Genomic DNA, 20,788 nt, shown 5'->3' on the forward strand with positions numbered 1-20,788 from the left:
ACACCGCTCCCGGATGGGCTCGAACCACCAAACTTTCGGTTAACAGCCGAACGCGCTAACCATTGCGCCACGGAAGCCCAAAAATTAAATGTTCGTCTGGTATTGTGCAAAAACACTGACTTTTTACGTTACATCTGAGACCCTACAACACCTCTCATGGGTGGGCTCGAACCACCAAACTTTCGGTTAACAGCCGAACGCGCTAACCATTGCGCCACGGAAGCCCAAATATTAAATAGACGTCAGGTATTGTGGAAAAACTTTGACTTTTTACGTCACATCTGAGACCTCACAACACCGCTCCCGGATGGGCTCGAACCACCAACCTTTCGGTTAACAGCCGAAGGCGCTAACCGTTGCGCCACGGAAGCCCAAATATTAAATGGACGACAGGTATTGTGGAAAAACTTTGACTTTTTACGTCACATCTGAGACCTCACAACACCGCTCCCGGATGGGCTCGAACCACCAACCTTTCGGTTAACAGCCGAACGCGCTAACCATTGCGCCACGGAAGCCCAAAAACTAAATGTTCGTCTGGTATTGTGCAAAAACACTGACTCTTTACGTCACATCTAAGACCTCACAACACCGCTCCCGGATGGGCTCGAACCACCAACCTTTCGGTTAACAGCTGAACGCGCAAACCATTGAGCCACGGAAGCTCAGAAATAAACTGGTTGTCAGGTATTGCGGAGAAACTATGACTTTTTAAGTTACTTATAAAACTTAACACCAACGTTCCCGCGTGGGCTTGAGCCACCAACCTTTCGGATAACAGCCGCACGCGCTAACCATTGAGCCACGGAAGCTCAGAAATTAAATGGTTGTCAGGTATTGTGGAAAACTTATGACTTTTTACGCTACATCTGAGACCCCACAACATCTCTCCCGGGTGGGCTCGAACCACCAACCTTTCGGTTATAAACTGAACGCGCTAACCTTTACGCCACGAAAGCCCAAAAATTAGATGTTCGTCAGGCATTGTGGAAAAACACCCACTTTTTACGTTACATCTGAGACCTCACAACACCGCTCCCGGATGGGCTCGAACCACCAAACTTTCGGTTAACAGCCGAACGCGCTAACCATTGCGCCACGGAAGCCCAAAAATTAAATGTTCGTCTGGTATTGTGCAAAAACACTGACTTTTTACGTTACATCTGAGACCCTACAACACCTCTCATGGGTGGGCTCGAACCACCAAACTTTCGGTTAACAGCCGAACGCGCTAACCATTGCGCCACGGAATCCCAAATATTAAATAGACGTCAGGTATTGTGGAAAAACTTTGACTTTTTACGTCACATCTGAGACCTCACAACACCGCTCCCGGATGGGCTCGAACCACCAACCTTTCGGTTAACAGCCGAAGGCGCTAACCGTTGCGCCACGGAAGCCCAAATATTAAATGGACGTCAGGTATTGTGGAAAAACTTTGACTTTTTACGTCACATCTGAGACCTCACAACACCGCTCCCGGATGGGCTCGAACCACCAACCTTTCGGTTAACAGCCGAACGCGCTAACCATTGCGCCACGGAAGCCCAAAAACTAAATGTTCGTCTGGTATTGTGCAAAAACACTGACTCTTTACGTCACATCTAAGACCTCACAACACCGCTCCCGGATGGGCTCGAATCACCAACCTTTCGGTTAACAGCTGAACGCGCAAAACATTGAGCCACGGAAGCTCAGAAATAAACTGGTTGTCAGGTATTGCGGAGAAACTATGACTTTTTAAGTTACTTATAAAACTTAACACCAACGTTCCCGCGTGGGCTTGAGCCACCAACCTTTCGGATAACAGCCGAACGCGCTAACCATTGAGCCACGGAAGCTCAGAAATTAAATGGTTGTCAGGTATTGTGGAAAACTTATGACTTTTTACGCTACATCTGAGACCCCACAACATCTCTCCCGGGTGGGCTCGAACCACCAACCTTTCGGTTATAAACTGAACGCGCTAACCTTTACGCCACGAAAGCCCAAAAATTAGATGTTCGTCAGGCATTGTGGAAAAACACCCACTTTTTACGTTACATCTGAGACCTCACAACACCGCTCCCGGATGGGCTCGAACCACCAAACTTTCGGTTAACAGCCGAACGCGCTAACCATTGCGCCACGGAAGCCCAAAAATTAAATGTTCGTCTGGTATTGTGCAAAAACACTGACTTTTTACGTTACATCTGAGACCCTACAACACCTCTCATGGGTGGGCTCGAACCACCAAACTTTCGGTTAACAGCCGAACGCGCTAACCATTGCGCCACGGAAGCCCAAATATTAAATGGACGTCAGGTATTGTGGAAAAACTTTGACTTTTTACGTCACATCTGAGACCTCACAACACCGCTCCCGGATGGGCTCGAACCACCAACCTTTCGGTTAACAGCTGAACGCGCAAACCATTGAGCCACGGAAGCTCAGAAATAAACTGGTTGTCAGGTATTGCGGAGAAACTATGACTTTTTAAGTTACTTATAAAACTTAACACCAACGTTCCCGCGTGGGCTTGAGCCACCAACCTTTCGGATAACAGACGCACGCGCTAACCATTGAGCCACGGAAGCTCAGAAATTAAATGGTTGTCAGGTATTGTGGAAAACTTATGACTTTTTACGCTACATCTGAGACCCCACAACATCTCTCCCGGGTGGGCTCGAACCACCAACCTTTCGGTTATAAACTGAACGCGCTAACCTTTACGCCACGAAAGCCCAAAAATTAGATGTTCGTCAGGCATTGTGGAAAAACACCCACTTTTTACGTTACATCTGAGACCTCACAACACCGCTCCCGGATGGGCTCGAACCACCAAACTTTCGGTTAACAGCCGAACGCGCTAACCATTGCGCCACGGAAGCCCAAAAATTAAATGTTCGTCTGGTATTGTGCAAAAACACTGACTTTTTACGTTACATCTGAGACCCTACAACACCTCTCATGGGTGGGCTCGAACCACCAAACTTTCGGTTAACAGCCGAACGCGCTAACCATTGCGCCACGGAAGCCCAAATATTAAATAGACGTCAGGTATTGTGGAAAAACTTTGACTTTTTACGTCACATCTGAGACCTCACAACACCGCTCCCGGATGGGCTCGAACCACCAACCTTTCGGTTAACAGCCGAAGGCGCTAACCGTTGCGCCAAGGAAGCCCAAATATTAAATGGACGTCAGGTATTGTGGAAAAACTTTGACTTTTTACGTCACATCTGAGACCTCACAACACCGCTCCCGGATGGGCTCGAACCACCAACCTTTCGGTTAACAGCCGAACGCGCTAACCATTGCGCCACGGAAGCCCAAAAACTAAATGTTCGTCTGGTATTGTGCAAAAACACTGACTCTTTACGTCACATCTAAGACCTCACAACACCGCTCCCGGATGGGCTCGAACCACCAACCTTTCGGTTAACAGCTGAACGCGCAAACCATTGAGCCACGGAAGCTCAGAAATAAAATGGTTGTCAGGTATTGCGGAGAAACTATGACTTTTTAAGTTACTTATAAAACTTAACACCAACGTTCCCGCGTGGGCTTGAGCCACCAACCTTTCGGATAACAGCCGCACGCGCTAACCATTGAGCCACGGAAGCTCAGAAATTAAATGGTTGTCAGGTATTGTGGAAAACTTATGACTTTTTACGCTACATCTGAGACCCCACAACATCTCTCCCGGGTGGGCTCGAACCACCAACCTTTCGGTTATAAACTGAACGCGCTAACCTTTACGCCACGAAAGCCCAAAAATTAGATGTTCGTCAGGCATTGTGGAAAAACACCCACTTTTTACGTTACATCTGAGACCTCACAACACCGCTCCCGGATGGGCTCGAACCACCAAACTTTCGGTTAACAGCCGAACGCGCTAACCATTGCGCCACGGAAGCCCAAAAATTAAATGTTCGTCTGGTATTGTGCAAAAACACTGACTTTTTACGTTACATCTGAGACCCTACAACACCTCTCATGGGTGGGCTCGAACCACCAAACTTTCGGTTAACAGCCGAACGCGCTAACCATTGCGCCACGGAAGCCCAAATATTAAATGGACGTCAGGTATTGTGGAAAAACTTTGACTTTTTACGTCACATCTGAGACCTCACAACACCGCTCCCGGATGGGCTCGAACCACCAACCTTTCGGTTAACAGCCGAACGCGCTAACCATTGCGCCACGGAAGCCCAAAAACTAAATGTTCGTCTGGTATTGTGCAAAAACACTGACTCTTTACGTCACATCTAAGACCTCACAACACCGCTCCCGAATGGGCTCGAACCACCAACCTTTCGGTTAACAGCTGAACGCGCAAAACATTGAGCCACGGAAGCTCAGAAATAAACTGGTTGTCAGGTATTGCGGAGAAACTATGACTTTTTAAGTTACTTATAAAACTTAACACCAACGTTCCCGCGTGGGCTTGAGCCACCAACCTTTCGGATAACAGCCGAACGCGCTAACCATTGAGCCACGGAAGCTCAGAAATTAAATGGTTGTCAGGTATTGTGGAAAACTTATGACTTTTTACGCTACATCTGAGACCCCACAACACCGCTCCCGGATGGGCTCGAACCACCAAACTTTCGGTTAACAGCCGAACGCGCTAACCATTGCGCCACGGAAGCCCAAAAAGGTTAGTGGCTCAAGCCCACCCGGGAACGTTGGTGTTAAGTTTTATAAGTAACGTAAAAAGTCATAGTTTCTCCGCAATACCTGACAGACAGTTTATTTCTGAGCTTCCGTGGCTCAATGGTTTGCGCGTTCAGCTGTTAACCGAAAGGTTGGTGGTTCGAGCCCACCCGGGAGAGATGTTGTGGGGTCTCAGATGTAGCGTAAAAAGTCATAAGTTTTCTACAATACCTGACAACCATTTAATTTCTGATCTTCCGTGGCTCAATGGTTAGCGCGTTCGGCTATTAACCGAAAGGTTGGTGGGTCGAGCCCACCCGGGAGAGATGTTGTGGGGTCTCAGATGTAGCGTAAAAAGTCATAGTTTCTCCGCAATACCTGACAACCATTTAATTTCTGAGTCTCCGTGGCGCAATGGTTAGCGCGTTCGGCTGTTAACCGAAAGGTTGGTGGTTCGAGCCCATCCGGGAGCGGTGTTGTGAGGTCTCAGATGTAACGTAAAAAGTCGGTTTTTTTCCACAATGCCTGTCGAAAATCTAATTTTTGGGCTTCCGTGGCGTAAAGGTTAGCGCGTTCAGCTGTTAACCGAAAGGTTGGTGGTTCGAGCCCACCCGGGAGAGATGTTGTGGGGTCTCGGATGTAGCGTAAAAAGTCATAAGTTTTCCACAATACCTGACAACCATTTAATTTCTGAGCTTCCGTGGCTCAATGGTTAGCGCGTTCGGCTATTAACCGAAAGGTTGGTGGGTCGAGCCCACCCGGGAGAGATGTTGTGGGGTCTCAGATGTAGCGTAAAAAGTCATAAGTTTTCCACAATACCTGACAACCATTTAATTTCTGAGTTTCCGTGGCTCAAGGGTTAGCGCGTTCGGCTGTTATCCGAAAGGTTGGTGGCTCTAGCCCACCCGGGAACGTTGGTGTTTAGTTTTATAAGTAACGTAAAAAGTCATAGTTTCTCCGCAATACCTGACAGACAGTTTATTTCTGAGCTTCCGTGGCTCAATGGTTTGCGCGTTCAGCTGTTAACCGAAAGGTTGGTGGTTCGAGCCCACCCGGGAGAGATGTTGTGGGGTCTCAGATGTAGCGTAAAAAGTCATAAGTTTTCTACAATACCTGACAACCATTTAATTTCTGAGCTTCCGTGGCTCAATGGTTAGCGCGTTCGGCTATTAACCGAAAGGTTGGTGGGTCGAGCCCACCCGGGAGAGATGTTGTGGGGTCTCAGATGTAGCGTAAAAAGTCATAGTTTCTCCGCAATACCTGACAACCATTTAATTTCTGAGTCTCCGTGGCGCAATGGTTAGCGCGTTCGGCTGTTAACCGAAAGGTTGGTGGTTCGAGCCCATCCGGGAGCGGTGTTGTGAGGTCTCAGATGTAACGTAAAAAGTCGGTTTTTTTCCACAATGCCTGACGAAAATCTAATTTTTGGGCTTCCGTGGCGTAAAGGTTAGCGTGTTCAGCTGTTAACCGAAAGGTTGGTGGTTCGAGCCCACCCGGGAACGTTGGTGTTAAGTTTTATAAGTAACGTAAAAATCATAGTTTCTCCGCAATACCTGACAGACAGTTTATTTCTGAGCTTCCGTGGCTCAATGGTTTGCGCGTTCAGCTGTTAACCGAAAGGTTGGTGGTTCGAGCCCACCCGGGAGAGATGTTGTGGGGTCTCAGATGTAGCGTAAAAAGTCATAAGTTTTCCACAATACCTGACAACCATTTAATTTCTGAGCTTCCGTGGCTCAATGGTTAGCGCGTTCGGCTGTTATCCGAAAGGTTGGTGGCTCAAGCCCACCCGGGAGCGGTGTTGCGAGATCTCAAATGTAACGTAAAAAGCCGAAGTTTTTCAGCAATACCTGACGTCCATTTAATATTTGGGCTTCCGTTGCGCAATGGTTATTGCGTTCAGCTGTTAACCGAAAGGTTGATCGTTCGAGCCCACCCGGGAGCGGTGTTGTGAGGTCTCAGATGTAACGTAAAAAGCCAGTGTTTTTGCACAATACCAGACGAACATTTAATTTTTGGGCTTCCGTGGCGCAATGGTTAGCGCGTTCGGCTGTTAACCGAAAGGTTGGTGGTTCGAGCCCATCCTTGAGCGGTGTTGTGAGGTCTCAGATGTAACGTAAAAAGTCGGTGTTTTTCCACAATGCCTGACGAACATCTAATTTTTGGGCTTCCGTGGCGTAAAGGTTAGCGCGTTCAGCTTATAACCGAAAGGTTGGTGGTTCGAGCCCACACGGGAGAGATGTTGTGGGGTCTCATATGTAGCGTAAAAAGTCATACGTTTTCCACAATACCTGACAACCATTTAATTTCTGAGCTTCCGTGGCTCAATGGTTAGCGCGTTCGGCTGTTATCCGAAAGGTTGGTGGCTCAAGCCCACCCGGGAACGTTGGTGTTAAGTTTTATAAGTAACGTAAAAAGTCATAGTTTCTCCGCAATACCTGACAGACAGTTTATTTCTGGGCTTCCGTGGCGCAATGGTTAGCGCGTTCGGCTGTTCACCGAAAGGTTGATGGTTCGAGCCCATCCGGGAGCGGTGTTGTGAGGTCTCAGATGTGACGTAAAAAGTCAAAGTTTTTCCACAATACCTGACGTCCATTTAATATTTGGGCTTCCGTTGCGCAATGGTTATCGCGTTCAGCTGTTAACCGAAAGGTTGATGGTTCGAGCCCACCCGGGAGCGGTGTTGTGAGGTCTCAGATGTAACGTAAAAAGTCAGTGTTTTTGCACAATACCAGACGAACATTTAATTTTTGGGCTTCCGTGGCGCAATGGTTAGCGCGTTCGGCTGTTAACCGAAAGGTTGGTGGTTCGAGCCCATCCGGGAGCGGTGTTGTGAGGTCTCAGATGTAACGTAAAAAGTCGGTTTTTTTCCACAATGCCTGACGAAAATCTAATTTTTGGGCTTCCGTGGCGTAAAGGTTAGCGCGTTCAGCTGTTAACCGAAAGGTTGGTGGTTCGAGCCCACCCGGGAGAGATGTTGTGGGGTCTCGGATGTAGCGTAAAAAGTCATAAGTTTTCCACAATACCTGACAACCATTTAATTTCTGAGCTTCCGTGGCTCAATGGTTAGCGCGTTCGGCTATTAACCGAAAGGTTGGTGGGTCGAGCCCACCCGGGAACGTTGGTGTTAAGTTTTATAAGTAACGTAAAAAGTCATAGTTTCTCCGCAATACCTGACAGACAGTTTATTTCTGAGCTTCCGTGGCTCAATGGTTTGCGCGTTCAGCTGTTTACCGAAAGGTTGGTGGTTCGAGCCCACCCGGGAGAGATGTTGTGGGGTCTCAGATGTAGCGTAAAAAGTCATAAGTTTTCTACAATACCTGACAACCATTTAATTTCTGAGCTTCCGTGGCTCAATGGTTAGCGCGTTCGGCTATTAACCGAAAGGTTGGTGGGTCGAGCCCACCCGGGAGAGATGTTGTGGGGTCTCAGATGTAGCGTAAAAAGTCATAGTTTCTCCGCAATTCCTGACAACCATTTAATTTCTGAGTTTCCGTGGCTCAATGGTTAGCGCGTTCGGCTGTTATCCGAAAGGTTAGTGGCTCAAGCCCACCCGGGAACGTTGGTGTTAAGTTTTATAAGTAACGTAAAAATCATAGTTTCTCCGCAATACCTGACAGACAGTTTATTTCTGAGCTTCCGTGGCTCAATGGTTTGCGCGTTCAGCTGTTAACCGAAAGGTTGGTGGTTCGAGCCCACCCGGGAGAGATGTTGTGGGGTGTCAGATGTAGCGTAAAAAGTCATACGTTTTCCACAATACCTGACAACCATTTAATTTCTGAGCTTCCGTGGCTCAATGGTTAGCGCGTTCGGCTATTAACCGAAAGGTTGGTGGGTCGAGCCCACCCGGGAGCGGTGTTGCGAGAATTCAAATGTAACGTAAAAAGCCAATTTTTTTTCAGCAATACCTGACGACCATTTAATATTTGGGCTTCCGTTGCGCAATGGTTATCGCGTTCAGCTGTTAACCGAAAGGTTGGTGGTTCGAGCCCACCCGGGAGAGATGTTGTGGGGTCTCAGATGTAGCGTAAAAAGTCATAAGTTTTCCACAATACCTGACAACCATTTAATTTCTGAGCTACCGTGGCTCAATGGTTAGCGCGTTCGGCTGTTAACCGAAAGGTTGATGGTTCGAGCCCATCCGGGAGCGGTGTTGTGAGGTCTCAGATGTGACGTAAAAAGTCAAAGTTTTTCCACAATACCTGACGTCCATTTAATATTTGGGCTTCCGTTGCGCAATGGTTATCGCGTTCAGCTGTTAACCGAAAGGTTGTAGGTTCGAGCCCACCCGGGAGCGGTGTGTGAGGTCTCAGATGTAACGTAAAAAGCCAGTGTTTTTGCACAATACCAGACGAACATTTAATTTTTGGGCTTCCGTTGCGCAATGGTTATCGCGTTCAGCTGTTAACCGAAAGGTTGGTGGTTCGAGCCCACCCGGGAGCGGTGTTGTGAGGTCTCAGATGTAACGTAAAAAGTCAGTGTTTTTGCACAATACCAGACGAACATTTAATTTTTGGGCTTCCGTGGCGCAATGGTTAGCGCGTTCGGCTTTTAACCGAAATGTTGGTGGTTCGAGCCCATCCGGGAGCGGTATTGTGAGGTCTCAGATGTAACGTAAAAAGTCGGTTTTTTTCCACAATGCCTGACGAAAATCTAATTTTTGGGCTTCCGTGGCGTAAAGGTTAGCGCGTTCAGCTGTTAACCGAAAGGTTGGTGGTTCGAGCCCACCCGGGAGAGATGTTGTGGGGTCTCGGATGTAGCGTAAAAAGTCATAAGTTTTCCACAATACCTGACAACCATTTAATTTCTGAGCTTCCGTGGCTCAATGGTTAGCGCGTTCGGCTATTAACCGAAAGGTTGGTGGGTCGAGCCCACCCGGGAGAGATGTTGTGGGGTCTCAGATGTAGCGTAAAAAGTCATAAGTTTTCCACAATACCTGACAACCATTTAATTTCTGAGTTTCCATGGCTCAATGGTTAGCGTGTTCGGCTGTTATCCGAAAGGTTGGTGGCTCAAGCCCTCCCGGGAACGTTGGTGTTAAGTTTTATAAGTAACGTAAAAAGTCATAGTTTCTCCGCAATACCTGACAGACAGTTTATTTCTGAGCTTCCGTGGCTCAATGGTTTGCGCGTTCAGCTGTTAACCGAAAGGTTGGTGGTTCGAGCCCACCCGGGAGAGATGTTGTGGGGTCTCAGATGTAGCGTAAAAAGTCATAAGTTTTCTACAATACCTGACAACCATTTATTTTCTTAGCTTCCGTGGCTCAATGGTTAGCGCGTTCGGCTATTAACCGAAAGGTTGGTGGGTCGAGCCCACCCGGGAGAGATGTTGTGGGGTCTCAGATGTAGCGTAAAAAGTCATACGTTTTCCACAATACCTGACAACCATTTAATTTCTGAGTTTCCGTGGCTCAATGGTTAGCGCGTTCGGCTGTTATCCAAAAGGTTAGTGGCTCAAGCTCACCCGGGAACGTTGGTGTTAAGTTTTATAAGTAACGTAAAAATCATAGTTTCTCCGCAATACCTGACAGACAGTTTATTTCTGAGCTTCCGTGGCTCAATGGTTTGCGCGTTCAGCTGTTAACCGAAAGGTTGGTGGTTCGAGCCCACCCGGGAGAGATGTTGTGGGGTCTCAGATGTAGCGTAAAAAGTCATAAGTTTTCCACAATACCTGACAACCATTTTATTTCTGAGCTTCCGTGGCTCAATGGTTAGCGCGTTCGGCTATTAACCGAAAGGTTGGTGGGTCGAGCCCACCCGGGAGCGGTGTTGCGATAATTCAAATGTAACGTAAAAAGCCAATTTTTTTCAGCAATACCTGACGACCATTTAATATTTGGGCTTCCGTTGCGCAATGGTTATCGCGTTCAGCTGTTAACCGAAAGGTTGGTGGTTCGAGCCCACCCGGGAGAGATGTTGTGGGGTCTCAGATGTAGCGTAAAAAGTCATAAGTTTTCCACCATACCTGACAACCATTTAATTTCTGAGCTTCCGTGGCTCAATGGTTATCGCGTTCAGCTGTTAACCGAAAGGTTGGTGGTTCGAGCCCATCCGGGAGCGGTGTTGTGAGGTCTCAGATGTAACGTAAAAAGTCGGTTTTTTTTCCACAATGCCTGACGAAAATCTAATTTTTGGGCTTCCGTGGCGTAAAGGTTAGCGCGTTCAGCTGTTAACCGAAAGGTTGGTGGTTTGAGCGGTGTTGTGAGGTCTCAGATGTGACGTAAAAAGTCAAAGTTTTTCCACAATACCTGACGTCCATTTAATATTTGGGTTTCCGTTGCGCAATGGTTATCGCGTTCAGCTGTTAACCGAAAGGTTGATGGTTCGAGCCCATCCGGGAGCGGTGTTGTGAGGTCTCAGATGTGACGTAAAAAGTCAAAGTTTTTCCACAATACCTGACGTCCATTTAATATTTGGGCTTCCGTTGCGCAATGGTTATCGCGTTCAGCTGTTAACCGAAAGGTTGATGGTTCGAGCCCACCCGGGAGCGGTGTGTGAGGTCTCAGATGTAACGTAAAAAGCCAGTGTTTTTGCACAATACCAGACGAACATTTAATTTTTGGGCTTCCGTTGCGCAATGGTTATCGCGTTCAGCTGTTAACCGAAAGGTTGGTGGTTCGAGCCCACCCGGGAGCGGTGTTGTGAGGTCTCAGATGTAACGTAAAAAGTCAGTGTTTTTGCACAATACCAGACGAACATTTAATTTTTGGGCTTCCGTGGCGCAATGGTTAGCGCGTTCGGCTTTTAGCCGAAATGTTGGTGGTTCGAGCCCATCCGGGAGCGGTGTTGTGAGGTCTCAGATGTAACGTAAAAAGTCGGTTTTTTTCCACAATGCCTGACGAAAATCTAATTTTTGGGCTTCCGTGGCGTAAAGGTTAGCGCGTTCAGCTGTTAACCGAAAGGTTGGTGGTTCGAGCCCACCCGGGAGAGATGTTGTGGGGTCTCGGATGTAGCGTAAAAAGTCATAAGTTTTCCACAATACCTGACAACCATTTAATTTCTGAGCTTCCGTGGCTCAATGGTTAGCGCGTTCGGCTATTAACCGAAAGGTTGGTGGGTCGAGCCCACCCGGGAGAGATGTTGTGGGGTCTCAGATGTAGCGTAAAAAGTCATAAGTTTTCCACAATACCTGACAACCATTTAATTTCTGAGTTTCCATGGCTCAATGGTTAGCGCGTTCGGCTGTTATCCGAAAGGTTGGTGGCTCAAGCCCTCCCGGGAACGTTGGTGTTAAGTTTTATAAGTAACGTAAAAAGTCATAGTTTCTCCGCAATACCTGACAGACAGTTTATTTCTGAGCTTCCGTGGCTCAATGGTTTGCGCGTTCAGCTGTTAACCGAAAGGTTGGTGGTTCGAGCCCACCCGGGAGAGATGTTGTGGCGTCTCAGATGTAGCGTAAAAAGTCATAAGTTTTCTACAATACCTGACAACCATTTAATTTCTGAGCTTCCGTGGCTCAATGGTTAGCGCGTTCGGCTATTAACCGAAAGGTTGGTGGGTCGAGCCCACCCGGGAGAGATGTTGTGGGGTCTCAGATGTAGCGTAAAAAGTCATACGTTTTCCACAATACCTGACAACCATTTAATTTCTGAGTTTCCGTGGCTCAATGGTTAGCGCGTTCGGCTGTTATCCGAAAGGTTAGTGGCTCAAGCTCACCCGGGAACGTTGGTGTTAAGTTTTATAAGTAACGTAAAAATCATAGTTTCTCCGCAATACCTGACAGACAGTTTATTTCTGAGCTTCCGTCGCTCAATGGTTTGCGCGTTCAGCTGTTAACCGAAAGGTTGGTGGTTCGAGCCCACCCGGGAGAGATGTTGTGGGGTCTCAGATGTAGCGTAAAAAGTCATAAGTTTTCCACAATACCTGACAACCATTTTATTTCTGAGCTTCCGTGGCTCAATGGTTAGCGCGTTCGGCTATTAACCGAAAGGTTGGTGGGTCGAGCCCACCCGGGAGCGGTGTTGCGATAATTCAAATGTAACGTAAAAAGCCAATTTTTTTCAGCAATACCTGACGACCATTTAATATTTGGGCTTCCGTTGCGCAATGGTTATCGCGTTCAGCTGTTAACCGAAAGGTTGGTGGTTCGAGCCCACCCGGGAGAGATGTTGTGGGGTCTCAGATGTAGCGTAAAAAGTCATAAGTTTTCCACAATACCTGACAACCATTTAATTTCTGAGCTTCCGTGGCTCAATGGTTATCGCGTTCAGCTGTTAACCGAAAGGTTGGTGGTTCGAGACCACCCGGGAGCGGTGTTGTGAGGTCTCAGATGTAACGTAAAAAGTCAGTGTTTTTGCACAATACCAGACGAACATTTAATTTTTGGGCTTCCGTGGCGCAATGGTTAGCGCGTTCGGCTGTTAACCGAAGGGTTGGTGGTTCGAGCCCATCCGGGAGCGGTGTTGTGAGGTCTCAGATGTAACGTAAAAAGTCGGTTTTTTTTCCACAATGCCTGACGAAAATCTAATTTTTTGGCTTCCGTGGCGTAAAGGTTAGCGCGTTCAGCTGTTAACCGAAAGGTTGGTGGTTTGAGCGGTGTTGTGAGGTCTCAGATGTGACGTAAAAAGTCAAAGTTTTTCCACAATACCTGACGTCCATTTAATATTTGGGTTTCCGTTGCGCAATGGTTATCGCGTTCAGCTGTTAACCGAAAGGTTGATGGTTCGAGCCCACCCGGGAGCGGTGTTGTGAGGTCTCAGATGTAACGTAAAAAGCCAGTGTTTTTGCACAATACCAGACGAACATTTAATTTTTGGGCTTCCGTGGCGCAATGGTTAGCGCGTTCGGCTGTTAACCGAAAGGTTGGTGGTTCGAGCCCATCCGGGAGCGGTGTTGTGAGGTATCAGATGTAACGTAAAAAGTCGGTGTTTTTCCACAATGCCTGACGAACATCTAATTTTTGGGCATCCGTGGCGTAAAGGTTAGCGCGTTCAGCTTATAACCGAAAGGTTGGTGTTTCGAGCCCACCCGGGAGAGATGTTGTGGGGTCTCAGATGTAGCGTAAAAAGTCATAAGTTTTCCACAATACCTGACAACCATTTAATTTCTGAGTTTCCGTGGCTCAATGGTTAGCGCGTTCGGCTATTATCCGAAAGGTTGGTGGCTCAAGCCCACCCGGGAACGTTGGTGTTAAGTTTTATAAGTAACGTAAAAAGTCATAGTTTCTCCGCAATACCTGACAACCAGTTTATTTCTGAGCTTCCGTGGCTCAATTGTTTGCGCGTTCAGCTGTTAACCGAAAGGTTGGTGGTTCCATTCCACCCGGGAGAGGTGTTGTGGGGTCTCAGATGTAGCGTAAAAAGTCAAAAGTTTTCCACGATACTTGACGACCATTTCATTTTTGGGCTTCCGTGGCGCAATGGTTAGCGCGTTCGGCTGTTAACTGAAAGGTTGGTGGTTCGAGCCCACCCGGGAGAGATGTTGTGGGGTCTCAGATGTAGCGTAAAAAGTCATAAGTTTTCCACAATACCTGACAACCATTTAATTTCTGAGCTTCCGTGGCTCAATGGTTAGCGCGTTCGGCTGTTAACCGAAAGGTTGGTGGTTCGAGCCCATCCAAGAGCGTTGTTGTGAGGTCTCAGATGTAACGTAAAAAGTCAGGGTTTTTCCACAATACCTGACGAACGTTTTATTTTTGGGCTTCCGTGGCGCAATGGTTGGCGCGTTTAGCAGTTAACCGAAAGGTTGGTGGTTCGAGCCCACCCATGAGAGGTGTTGTAGGGTCTCAGATGTAACGTAAAAAGTCAGTGTTTTTGCACAATACCAGACGAACATTTAATTTTTGGGCTTCCGTGGCGCAATGGTTAGCGCGTTCGGCTGTTATCCGAAAGGTTGGTGGCTCAAGCCCACCCGGGAACGTTGGTGTTAAGTTTTATAAGTAACGTAAAAAGTCATAGTTTCTCCGCAATGCCTGACAACCAGTTTATTTCTGAGCTTCCGTGGCTCAATTGTTTGCGCGTTCAGCTGTTAACCGAAAGGTTGGTGGTTCCATTCCACCCGGGAGAGGTGTTGTGGGGTCTCAGATGTAGCGTAAAAAGTCAAAAGTTTTCCAAGATACTTGACGACCATTTCATTTTTGGGCTTCCGTGGCGCAATGGTTAGCGCGTTCGGCTGTTAACTGAAAGGTTGGTGGTTCGAGCCCACCCGGGAGCGGTGTTGTGAGGTCTCAGATGTGACGTAAAAAGTCAAAGTTTTTCCACAATACCTGACGTCCATTTAATATTTGGGCTTCCGTGGCGCAATGGTTAGCGCGTTCGGCTGTTAACCGAAAGGTTGGTGGTTCGAGCCCATCCGGGAGCGGTGTTGTGAGGTCTCAGATGTGACGTAAAAAGTCAAAGTTTTTCCACAATACCTGACGTCCATTTAATATTTGGGCTTCCGTTGCGCAATGGTTATCGCGTTCAGCTGTTAACCGAAGGGTTGGTGGTTCGAGCCTACCCGGGAGCGGTGTTGTGAGGTCTCAGATGTAACGTAAAAAGTCGGTGTTTTTCCACAATGCCTGACGAAAATCTAATTTTTGGGCTTCCGTGGCGTAAAGGTTAGCGCGTTCAGCTGTTAACCGAAAGGTTGGTGGTTCGAGCCCACCCGGGAGAGATGTTGTGGGGTCTCAGATGTAGCGTAAAAAGTCATAAGTTTTCCACAATACCTGACAACCATTAAATTGCTGAGCTTCCGTGGCTCAATGGTTAGCGCGTTCGGCTATTAACCGAAAGGTTGTTGGGTCGAGCCCACCCGGGAGCGGTGTTGTGAGGTCTCAGATGTGACGTAAAAAGTCAAAGTTTTTCCACAATACCTGACGTCCATTTAATATTTGGGCTTCCGTGGCGCAATGGTTAGCGCGTTCGGCTGTTAACCGAAAGGTTGGTGGTTCGAGCCCATCCGGAAGCGGTGTTGTGAGGTCTCAGATGTGACGTTAAAAGTCAAAGTTTTTCCACAATACCTGACGTCCATTTAATATTTGGGCTTCCGTGGCGCAATGGTTAACGCGTTCGGCTGTTAACCGAAAGGTTGGTGGTTCGAGCCCACCCATGAGAGGTGTTGTAGGGTCTCAGATGTAGCGTAAAAAGTCATAAGTTTTCCACAATACCGGACAACCATTGAATTTCTGAGCTTCCGTGGCGCAATGGTTAGCGCGTTCGGCTGTTAACCGAAAGGTTGGTGGTTCGAGCCCACCCGGGAGCGGTGTTGTGAGATATCAAATGTAACGTAAAAAGCCAAAGTTTTTCAACAATACTTGACGACCATTTAATTTTTGGGCTTCCGTGGCGCAATGGTTAGCGCGTTCGGCTGTTAACCGAAAGGTTGGTGGTTCGAGCCCATCCAGGAGCGGTGTTGTGAGGTCTCAGATGTAAGGTAAAAACCCGTGGTTTTCCACAATACCTGACAACATTTTAAATTCTAAGCTTCCGTTGCGCAATGGTTATCGCGTTCATCTGTTAACCGAAAGGTTGGTGATTCAAGCCCACCCGGGAGCGGTGTTGTGACATCTCAAATTTAACGTTAAAAGCCAAAGATTTTCCACAATACCTGACGACCATTTAATTTCAGAGCTTCCGCGGCTCTATGAAATTGGCGTTCGGCTTTTAACCGATAGTTTGGTGGTTCGAGCCCATCCGGGAGCGGTATTGTGAGGTCTCAGATGTAATGTAAAAAGTCAGAGTTTTTCCACAATACCTGACGAACATTTAATATTTGGCTTCTGTGGCTCAATAGTTAGCGCGTTCGGCTGTTAACCGAATTGTTGGTGGTTCGAGCACACCCGGGAGCGGTGTTGTGAGATCTCAAATGTAACGTAAAAAGCCAAAGTTTTTCCACAATACACTGACGACCATTTAATTTTTGGGCTTCCGTGGCGCAATGGTTAGCGCGTTCGGCAGTTAACCGAAAGGTTGGTGGTTCGAGCCTATCCGGGAGCGGTGTTGTGAGGTCTCAGATGTGACGTAAAAATCAAAGTTTTCCACAATACCTGACGACCAGTTAATTTTTGGGCTTCCGTGGTGCAATGGTTAGCGCGTTCGGCTGTTATCCGTAAGGTTGGTGGTTCCAGCCCACCCGTTAGAGGTGTTGTGGGGTCTCAGATGTAGCGTAAAAAGTCAAAGTTTTTCCACAATACCTGACAACCAGTTAATTTCAGAGCTTCCGTGGCGCAATGGTTATCACGTTCATCTGTTAACCGAAAGGTTGGTGGTTCGAGGCCACCCGGGAGCGGTGTTGTGAGACCTCAAATGTAAGGTAAAAACCAGTGGTTTTCCACAATACCTGACAACATTTTAAATTCTAAGCTTCCGTTGCGCAATGGTTATCGCGTTCATCTGTTAACCGAAAGGTTGGTGATTCAAGCCCACCAGGGAGCGTTGTTGTGACATCTCAAATTTAACTTTAAAAGCCAAAGATTTTCCACAATACCTGACGACCATTTAATTTCAGAGCTTCCGTGGCTCAATGAAATTGGCGTTCGGCTTTTAACCTTTTCGAAAACGACGTTTCTCGACCAGGGAAGCACATTTTGAGTATTTTTTCAATATTTTCAAATATAACCACTGAAACCATTATTTTTGTACATTTTGCTATAATTCAAGCAAATGTAACGATATTCATTCAAAAAACTGTTTAAATTAAATTTTCAATAAGAAATCGTTGTCACGGATTTTGTATCTTGAAGAAAAAAAAACATGCGATTTTTTCGGTACACTTTTGAATGCATTTTTTTCTGGACAAATTTTTGACCGACTTAAGCTTAATTACCTATAAAATACTCGTTAAAAGTGATTTCATCTCGATTGATCAATAAATAAAAATGTACCTCGATTTTTAATACCTTTTTCAAAATCGACGTTTCTCGACCAGAAAAGCACATTTTGAGAATTTTTTCACTATTTTCAAATATAACCACTGAAACCATTATTTTTGTATTTTTTGCTGTAATTCAAGCAAATGTAACGATATTTATTCAAAAAATTGTTCAAATTCAATTTTCAGTAAAAAATCGTTGTCACGGATTTTGTATGTTGAAGAAAAAAAACATGCGATTTTTTCGGTACACTTTTGAATGCATTTTTTCTGGACAAATCTTTGACCGAATTCAGCTTATTTACCCACAAAATACTCATTAAAAGTGATTTCATCTCGATTGATCAATAAATAAAAATGTACCTCGATTCTTAATAACATTTTCGAAAACGACGTTTCTCGACCAGAGAAGCACATTTTGAGTATTTTTTCAATATTTTCAAATATAACCAATGAATCCATTATTTTTGCATTTTTTGCTGTAATTCAAGCAAATGTAACGATATTCATTCAAAAAACTGTCAAATTCAATTTTCAATAAGAAATCGTTGTCACGGATTTTGTATCTTGAAGAAAAAAAACATGCGATTTTTTCGGTACACTTTTCAATGCATTTTTTTCTGGACAAATTTTTGACCGAATTCAGCTTAATTACCTACAAAATACTCATTAAAAGTGATTTCATCTCGATTGATCAATAAATAAAAATGTACCTCGATTTTTAATAACATTTTCGAAAACGACGTTTCTCGACCACAGAAGCACATTTTGAGTATTTTTTCAATATTTTCAATTATAACCATTGAAACCATTATTTTTGTATTTTTTGCTGTAATTCAAGCAAATGTAACGATATTCATTCAAAAAACTGTTCAAAATGAATTTTCAGTAAGAAATCGTTGTCACGGATTTTGTATCTTGAAGAAAAAAAACATACGATTTTTTCGGTACACTTTTGAATGCATTTTCTTCTGGACAAATTTTTGACCTAATTCAGCTTAAGTACCTACAAAATACTCATTAAAAGTGATTACATCTCGATTGATCAATAAATAAAAATGTACCTTGATTTTTAATAACATTTTCGAAAACGACGTTTCTCGACCAGAGAAGCACATTTTGAGTATTTTTTCAATATTTTCAAATATAACCAATGAATCCATTATTTTTGTACTTTTTGCTTTAATTCAAGCAAATGTAACGATATTCATTCAAAACACTGTTCAAATTCAATTTTCAGTAAGAAATCATTGTCACGGATTTTGTATCTTGAAGAAAAAAAACATGCGATTTTTTCGGTACACTTTTGAATGCATTTTTTCAGGACAAATTTTTGACCGTATTCAGCTTAATTACCTACAAAATGCTCAATAAAAGTGATTTCATCTCGATTGATCAATAAATTAAAATGTACCTCGATTTTTAATACCATTTTCAAAATCGACGTTTCTCGACCAGAAAAGCACATTTTGAGAATTTTTCCACTATTTTCACATATAACCACTGAACCCATTATTTTTGTATTTTTTGCTGTAATTCAAGCAATTGTAACGATATTCATTCAAAAAACTTTCAAATTCAATTTTCAATAAGAAATCGTTGTCACGGATTTTGTATCTTGAAGAAAAAAAACACGCGATTTTTTCGGTACACTTTTCAATGCATTTTTTTCTGGACAAATTTTTGACCGAATTCAGCTTAATTACCTACAAAATACTCATTAAAAGTGATTTCATCTCGATTGATCAATAAATAAAAATGTACCTCGATTTTTAATAACATTTTCGAAAACGACGTTTCTCGACCACAGAAGCACATTTTGAGTATTTTTTCAATATTTTCAAATATAACCACTGAAACCATTATTTTTGTACTTTTTGCTAAAATTCAAGCAAATGTAATGATATTCATTCAAAAAACTGTTTAAATTAAATTTTCAATAAGAAATCGTTGTCACGGATTTTGTATCTTGAAGAAAAAAAAACATGCGATTTTTTCGGTACACTTTTGAATGCATTTTTTTCTGGACAAATTTTTGACCGACTTAAGCTTAATTACCTATAAAATACTCGTTAAAAGTGATTTCATCTCGATTGATCAATAAATAAAAATGTACCTCGATTTTTAATACCTTTTTCAAAATCGACGTTTCTCGACCAGAAAAGCACATTTTGAGAATTTTTTCACTATTTTCAAATATAACCACTGAAACCATTATTTTTGTATTTTTTGCTGTAATTCAAGCAAATGTAACGATATTTATTCAAAAAATTGTTCAAATTCAACTTTCAGTAAAAAATCGTTGTCACGGATTTTGTATGTTGAAGAAAAAAAAACATGCGATTTTTTCGGTACACTTTTGAATGCATTTTTTCTGGACAAATCTTTGACCGAATTCAGCTTATTTACCTACAAAATACTCATTAAAAGTGATTTCATCTCGATTGATCAATAAATAAAAATGTACCTCGATTCTTAATAACATTTTCGAAAACGACGTTTCTCGACCAGAGAAGCACATTTTGAGTATTTTTTCAATATTTTCAAATATAACCAATGAATCCATTATTTTTGTACTTTTTGCTTTAATTCAAGCAAATGTAACGATATTCATTCAAAAAACTGTTTAAATTCAATTTTCAAGAAGAAATCGTTGTCACGGATTTTGTATCTTGAAGAAAAAAAAACATGCGATTTTTTCGGTACACTTTTGAATGCATTTTTTTCTGGACAAATTTTTGACCGACTTAAGCTTAATTACCTATAAAATACTCATTAAAAGTGATTTCATCTCGATTGATCAATAAATAAAAATGAACCTCGATTTTTAATACCTTTTTCAAAATTGACGTTTCTCGACCAGAAAAGCACATTTTGAGAATTTTTACACTATTTTCAAATATAACCACTGAAACCATTATTTTTGTATTTTTTGCTGTAATTCAAGCAAATGTAACGATATTCATTCAAAAAACTGTTCAAATTCAATTTTCAATAAGAAATCGTTGTCACGGATTTCGTATCTTGAAGAAAAAACATGCGATTTTTTCGGTACACTTTTGAATGCATTTTTTTCTGGACAAATTTTTGACCTAATTCAGCTTAAGTACCTACAAAATACTCATTACAAGTGATTACATCTCGATTGATCAATAAATAAAAATGTACCTTGATTTTTAATAACATTTTCGAAAACGACGTTTCTCGACCAGAGAAGCACATTTTGAGTATTTTTTCAATATTTTCAAATATAACCAATGAATCCATTATTTTTGTACTTTTTGCTTTAATTCAAGCAAATGTAACGATATTCATTCACAAAACTGTTCAAATTCAACTTTCAGTAAGAAATCGTTGTCACGGAT

The 20,788-nt window shown here is 44.0% G+C and overlaps 8 non-coding genes across 8 annotated transcripts; all 8 read left to right on the top strand.

Annotated features, from left to right (window-relative positions):
• The first annotated feature begins 4,891 nt into the window (after positions 1 to 4,891).
• Positions 4,892 to 4,964, top strand: TRNAN-AUU (transfer RNA asparagine (anticodon AUU)). The gene has a single exon. It is a non-coding gene; the product is annotated as a tRNA-Asn (tRNA).
• Positions 4,965 to 7,683: 2,719 nt separating this feature from the next.
• Positions 7,684 to 7,756, top strand: TRNAN-AUU (transfer RNA asparagine (anticodon AUU)). The gene has a single exon. It is a non-coding gene; the product is annotated as a tRNA-Asn (tRNA).
• Positions 7,757 to 8,417: 661 nt separating this feature from the next.
• Positions 8,418 to 8,490, top strand: TRNAN-AUU (transfer RNA asparagine (anticodon AUU)). Its single transcript has one exon. It is a non-coding gene; the product is annotated as a tRNA-Asn (tRNA).
• A 662-nt stretch (positions 8,491 to 9,152) lies between these two features.
• Positions 9,153 to 9,225, top strand: TRNAK-UUU (transfer RNA lysine (anticodon UUU)). Its single transcript has one exon. It is a non-coding gene; the product is annotated as a tRNA-Lys (tRNA).
• Positions 9,226 to 10,327: 1,102 nt separating this feature from the next.
• On the top strand, positions 10,328 to 10,400 carry TRNAN-AUU (transfer RNA asparagine (anticodon AUU)). Its single transcript has one exon. It is a non-coding gene; the product is annotated as a tRNA-Asn (tRNA).
• A 2,119-nt stretch (positions 10,401 to 12,519) lies between these two features.
• On the top strand, positions 12,520 to 12,592 carry TRNAN-AUU (transfer RNA asparagine (anticodon AUU)). Its single transcript has one exon. It is a non-coding gene; the product is annotated as a tRNA-Asn (tRNA).
• A 1,092-nt stretch (positions 12,593 to 13,684) lies between these two features.
• On the top strand, positions 13,685 to 13,757 carry TRNAN-AUU (transfer RNA asparagine (anticodon AUU)). Its single transcript has one exon. It is a non-coding gene; the product is annotated as a tRNA-Asn (tRNA).
• Positions 13,758 to 15,301: 1,544 nt separating this feature from the next.
• On the top strand, positions 15,302 to 15,374 carry TRNAN-AUU (transfer RNA asparagine (anticodon AUU)). Its single transcript has one exon. It is a non-coding gene; the product is annotated as a tRNA-Asn (tRNA).
• The last annotated feature ends 5,414 nt before the right edge of the window (positions 15,375 to 20,788 follow it).

Source organism: Phalangium opilio, unplaced genomic scaffold (assembly GCF_054372755.1).
Source record: "Phalangium opilio isolate 3A_F unplaced genomic scaffold, DU_Popi_V2 ptg001170l_1, whole genome shotgun sequence".
NCBI lineage: Eukaryota > Metazoa > Arthropoda > Arachnida > Opiliones > Phalangiidae > Phalangium > Phalangium opilio.